The 6,466-nt window shown below is 42.6% G+C and overlaps 1 pseudogene; it reads right to left on the bottom strand.

Annotated features, from left to right (window-relative positions):
* Nucleotides 1-212: 212 nt before the first annotated feature.
* Nucleotides 213-331, bottom strand: LOC141124188 (5S ribosomal RNA; annotated as a pseudogene).
* Between the last annotated feature and the right edge of the window lie 6,135 nt (nt 332-6,466).

Genomic DNA, 6,466 nt, shown 5'->3' with positions numbered 1-6,466 from the left:
ACAAATAAGCAAACGACCAAGCATTCTCATGCAACTATGTAATTCCACCACAAACAGAAAACACATGTTCTGGCACATGCATCTTGTACATTCCAATACTCAGGTAATTTATGCAAATATGTGAACTGATAAAAAGGAAGTTATCCTCCGTTGACGTGCGTTCCCACACTCATGTGTTTAGCTGTTTGTGTTAGCAACAATGTGCACAGAACCGTAAACAGCACCTGGTATTCCCAGACGGTCTCCCATCCAGGTATTAACCAGGCCCGACCCTGCTTAGCCTCTGAGATCAGACGAGATTGGGCGCTTTCAGGGTGATATGGCCGTAGGCATCTCAGCAGTTGTGCATTCGGCTAGTTTGTAAGCAAGCACCTGCATGAGGACCTTGTGGAGGTTCTACACCTCTTTGTAGTAATGGACGGACTTGGAAAGGTACAAGAAGCCTATGGGAATTTAAGAAAAAAACCCAAGTAGGAGAGAGAGGCTTCGGCCGTCTAGGCTGAGGGTAAGTTATACGCAGCATGAATTTCTGAAAAAGATTGCAGCCACAACTTCAGAGCTTGTGAGGCCTCTGATACCTCCGCCTCATCAGATTGCACCTGTTCCCTGTCCCCTGATGGTGATCTTTCATCATCAGATTGTTGATTCTCTTGATTGAGGATTTAGGGCAGGGGAAGGGGAACTACCCCAATTTCTGCCCTCTTGTGAGGATGCTGCGATTAGGCAGCTAACTTCTCCTGTACACCACACACTGCAAATGCAAACAACCGTCTTTAAAAAACCTATGCAGGGCTGCAATGTTGGGAGAGGCTGCAAGCCTGACAGGGACAATGGCTCATTCTGTGCAGCTGCCCCCAGTCTTTCAGGGGGGGGATAGAACCCTTAGATCTAGGCTCTTTAAGCTGCCCCTGAAGCCCTCTTATGGGGAGACATAGTCCTAAGCTGACAAAAGCAGAGGTACTAGTATAAATGCAATCACTGTTGTGCCTAGTCTTACAATATTATTATTAGCTTAGTCTGCACAACCTGATGCAGAGTAGGTGTCTTAGCTATGCCTGGATCCGAACCCACCGAGATTCTTACTGCCCACAGCTCTGTGTCCCATCACTTACAGGGCTCTGGCGTTCTGGGCTTTTAAAAACAGCCGCCTCACACCTGAGCACTGATGCGGCGTGCACGGCACTAGCAACCACACCCCCCTCCTTCCCCGCCGAATCCGCCGTAAAAGCGCGCCCACCTGCGCGCATGTAGGACCAACATGGTGGTGGCCAGGGGCGAGGGGGGGAGAAAAGAGACAACCGGAGGACTACATGGGACCCTCTAGACTTCGTGGGATCCCCCCTTCAGATCATGTGGCAGAGCCTGCAGCGGAGGAGGTGAGCAGCTTCACAGACTGGCTTCACTGAGCGTGTATCCTGGAAGGTATGTAAGTATACACCAGGCATGTCTCTTACTCCCTCTAGTGGCAGAAAACAGGTAAGACATGCAAACTACTCATGGAAGATAATCCATAAGGTGTATACTGAGGATGGTCTTCACTTACCTTAGCCCCGCCGCAGGACTGCTGAGAACAGACAGATCCAACCTTCACCCATCACTGTGCCAACCTTCAGGGTTTTTGGTTTCTACTTACAGGATCCTCTTCCCTGGACCTGTAGAAGACTCTGCCAGAAACTTTTCGAGCAACTTTTAATTTGTGCCCGAAAGTGCTGGATCCCAGAGCCCAGTCTTCAGAGAGAGACATTACAGGCAAAACCTTGTTTCTTCTTTTACGAGGCCCGGGTACCATCCATCTTAGGCGTTTTTATTGGCCCGAGGCATGGATCTGGTTGTATAGCTCCTAGGCCCCTGCAGAGATCATCAAACAGAGCTTTCTTCTTAGCACATCTTTAACGTGACCAACCACCTTAGACACTGGTGAAAAAACTGAGGTACTCTCCATATGGAAGGGGTTATATAGGATAGGAACTTGCCTTGAAATTAGGGTTGCCAGTGTCCAATCACCTGATGGTGACTATGTAACCCACTAAGTAATTATCAAAGGCTCTGTGTCCCATGATGTATGAACAAGAAAAACTGTTTTCAAATTCTTGGGGTAGAGATGTTAAAATGGCAATATATGTGGAAGACAGATGTGTGAGAGCCCCCACCCCAATTAGACATAGATGGCTTATTTTACCATTTTGTGTTCAATTGTTCTCTGTGTCCAACGTGTGCACCTCATTGTCTCCAAAACAATGTCTTTTGTGTAGGAACCCCCATACCTCCACAGGTCTTGGGGAGAGTCAAAACTCGGGAAGAGGTCCTCTTGGCCCGTATGACCAGAGGCAGTTGAGAAACTCAGCCCTGAAGGAGTAAAGGAAAGCCTTGGGTATATGGATCGGTAGGGTTTGTAATAGGTACGAAAACCTGGGAAGAATATTAATCTTTAAAATATTATTTCTTCCAAACCAGATAAAGGTTTGAGGATGCCAGCACTTCAAGTCCAAAAGGATCACTGACTGTAGGGGTGAAAAGTTTTCTTTGAAGATATCTTTAAAGAAGGTGCAATGTTGATTCCCAGATGTCTCCTTTTTTGTGGAAGTCCACTTGAATGGGAAGTTAGCTGGAAAAAAGCAAATATGGACAGGGGGATATTTACATTCATCATTTCAGACTTCCCTGCATTAATCTTGTAGTTTGAGAGAGATGCATAATGAACATTAAGTCATCAACGTAAGCCACAACCTTATGGGAGTCCTTTCCAACCTCTAAACCCTTGATATCAGTATTCTCTTTAAAATCACGATAGGGGATCCAGGGTAAGGGTAAAAATGAATGGCAAAAGAGGACACCCCTTCCTTGCGGCATTACTAAAAAGAAGTAGAGGGAGAGTCCCGCATTCACCTTAACAGCTGCCGAAGAATGGGAATATAGTGCATCAATCCACCTACACATATTCACCCCGAGATTCAGACATGGGTTGAAAGCCTGCTCTGCATCTGCTGAAAGCAGTAAAGTAGGGACAGCTCTCAACCATGCCAAGTGAAGAAGGTCCAGGACCCTAGTAGTGTTATCCCTGGCTTCTCTCGTGGGCATAAAGCCCACTTGATTACCATGGAAAAGCTGGGGTAGTAGAGGGAGTAGCCGATTAGCTAGATTTTTATTGAATATTTTTAAGTCTACATTTAGTAAGGAAATCGGGCGATAATTAGCACATTATAGCACATCTTTCCCCTCTTCCACATGCAGAGAGTCTGTAGGAAGCACTGCACCCTTCAAGAGCAAATTAAAGGCCTTTGCAAAGTGTGGAGTTAGAAGCGCTAAGAACGTATTGATTTTTTTTTTATTTGATTGAAATTTGTACACAAAGCTCTCTGTTCTTGTTTTTGTAATTTTAATTGATATGTGTAGTTAGAGTCTGTGATTCCCCTACTGTATGTTGTGTTTTTTTTTCTTCCTTCCAGGGTATATCCCCAGAAATACCAAAAAATAAAATCATCACATGAGACAGTTTTGTCCCCTATGTGATGAAAAATAAAGTTTAGTGAAAAAAATTAAAAAGTGTAACAAACTAAAGCTACACTCAAACACTTAAACCACCCCCAAAGATTTTTAGTCTCCCCGCTCGTCCCCACATACACATATGTGCAATTATAAATACATGCCTCAATTGAAAAACGTCAACGTTACACATGTTACATATTGCCACACACACCAGAGTGAGAGCAATAGTTCTAGGCCTATTATTCAAGGTTAGCTGTAAACTGATGACCTGTAAAGGCTTTTAAAGCATTGCCTATGGAAAATATAGGGTATCAAAGTTTGTCACCATTTCACAGGCACACACGGTTTTAAACTTTTACATGTTGGTGATCTATTTACTTGGTGCAACGTTGTCTTTTATATGTTGGAAAAAAAGTTAGTAATATATTGTATTTGTGCCCCCTATAAATTACTTTAGTGTATTTTTTACTGAAATGTAGCTTTTTTTAAACAATTGCATTAATTTTAACATATCACTATTTTATTCTCTAGGGTGTCTGCTTTCAGAAAATATATTGTTCGGGGGTTTAGCCAATCTTCAGGTATAAATGATGTTATAAACCTGTGAAAAACAGCAACAACAGCTCTGGCAGCGAAAGGGTATCACAAAACCAATGTGTTTATAGTTATGCATACTTCTTTGTTGCTTCCTGGTGACCAAAGGGTCCTAATCAACTCCTCACTTTGCCAATGCCTCTGGCTGACCCCAAGGAACACCAATGAGGATTGCCACTTTCTTGTTTAAATCTGAAACTCACTAACAAAAAAGTTTTATGATACTATGCTGCCAACACTAGGGATAATAATGAAAAAGGGAGCTGAAGATTGACTTGCAGATTTCTTTTGGGAAACTCATTTATGCAAATTGTGATTTGAGCTGGGAAAGTTGAGACTATCTCTCCCACCACCTGTGCCTCTCTATTGGTATACCCATTACATGGCCATGGTTCAGCTTATTCTTTCTTTTTTTTTCAAAGGGTAAATTTATTGGTGTTTCACAAAATACAATAAACAGCATTAACTATTCTTCAGAAAGTATATGGTCACATAATCAGAAATAAGCACTTGTTCAGTCACATATGTAACTTTTCAACATACAGCGATTTAAATATTCTAATCTCTACTGCTATGAAAAAACGAATGCAGGTACATTAGGTGTAAAAGGGAAATTATCCTAACTTAAGCATAACATTCAACACTTTGGTAAAGAGTATCTACTGTTCCAATGTTCATATCAGTGTTCACCGTGCCTGTATGTAAATACTCCATAAAACCCTCAATACTAGCATGTTTATGCTCCAAAAAACGTAAATTAGTATCTATAGATATTTATGTCTCAATGTCACCAGAAACCGAAGTGATCCATCCGGACCATAGCTTCTCAAATTTTTTTGGGCATCCTCTAGAAGTTTTTGTAAGCTTGAACAGTTTTCCATTTGAGCGCTAGAGCCTTCTTGGCATAAAAAAAACAAGCTATGTAATAGGGTTTTTGTATTACTGGAATTTTTTCCCCTTCAAAGTCTCCAAGGAGGCACCTCGCTGGGGAGTAAATGTTTGGGATGGCCAATCTATCCTCCAGGAGCACCAGGATTGCCTTCCAAAATTGTGCTACACGTGGACACATCCATATCATGTGAAAGTAGTTCCCCTCCTCTCCATGAGATCGATGACATTCTGGGGAGTCTGCTCTACCCATCTGATACAGATGAGCTGAGGTATAGTAAATTCTATGTAGGAAGTTAAATTGTAAAATTACCTTGTCCCTAGCAGAGATAACCGAGGGCAATAGATCCCCCACCACCTCCGTCCATGTTTTTTAAAGTATTTTTTGCACGGCAAGAGACATTTTTAATGCCTTCCCTTGGGTTCAGCTTCTTCATTCTTTATTTGGAAGGGAAGTTATGTAAAATGGAATAGAAGACAGTAGTATTAAGGGTAGTAGAAAATGTTGTCTGTGCACTATCAGGATCTTTGTCCTGATCATGTGTGGGAAAGGTGGGAAGATAATTTTTCTCCATAGAAGATGCTAGCTTCATCCACTGCTGTCCCAGCATCTTTCCAAAGGTCCTGATTTTGGGCAAATTTGCATACCTATATAAGTATCTCACAAAAGTGAGTACACCCCTCACATTTTTGTAAATATTTTATTATATCTTTTCATGTGAAAACACTGAAGAATTTACACTTTGCTACAATGTAAAGTAGTGAGTGTAGAGCTTGTATAACATGGTTCCCTCAATGAACTGTAGCTCCCCAGTGCCTGCAGCACTCATGCAGCCCCAGACCATGAAACTCCCACCACCATGCTTGACTGTAGGTAAGACACACTTGTCTTTGTATTCCTCACCTGGTTTCCACCACACACACTTGACACCATCTGAACCAAATAAGTTTATCTTGGTCCAGTAATCCATGTCTTTAGTCTGCTTGTCTTCAGCAAACTGTTTACGGACTTTCTTGTGCATCATCTTGGGAACGAGCTTCCTTATGGGACGACAGCCATGCAGATAAATTTGATGCAGTGTGTGGTGTATGGTTTGACCACTGAAAAGCTGACCCCCCACTCCTTCAACCTCTGCAGCAATGTTGGCAGCACTCATACGTCTATTTTCCAAAGACAACCTCTGGATATGACGCTGAGCACATGCACAGAACTTCTTTGGTTGACCATGAGGAGGCCTCTTCTGAGTGGAACATGTCCTGTTAAACCTCTGTATGGTCTTGGCCACCTTGCTGCAGCTCAGTTTCAGGGTCATTGCAATCTTCTTATAGCCTAGGCCATCTTAATGTAGAGCAACAATTCTTTTTTTCCAGATCCTCAGAGAGTTGTTTGTCATGAGGCGTCATGTTGAACTTCCAGTGACCAGTATGAGAGAGTGAGAGAGAGATAACACCAAATCTAATACACCTACTTCCCATTCACACCTGAGACTTTGTAACA

The sequence above is a fragment of the Aquarana catesbeiana genome, linkage group LG01 (genome assembly GCF_042186555.1).
Source record: "Aquarana catesbeiana isolate 2022-GZ linkage group LG01, ASM4218655v1, whole genome shotgun sequence".
In the NCBI taxonomy this organism is placed as follows: domain Eukaryota; kingdom Metazoa; phylum Chordata; class Amphibia; order Anura; family Ranidae; genus Aquarana; species Aquarana catesbeiana.
Note: the sequence above shows the minus strand (reverse complement) of the source record. Positions and strands in the feature narration are given on the sequence as shown.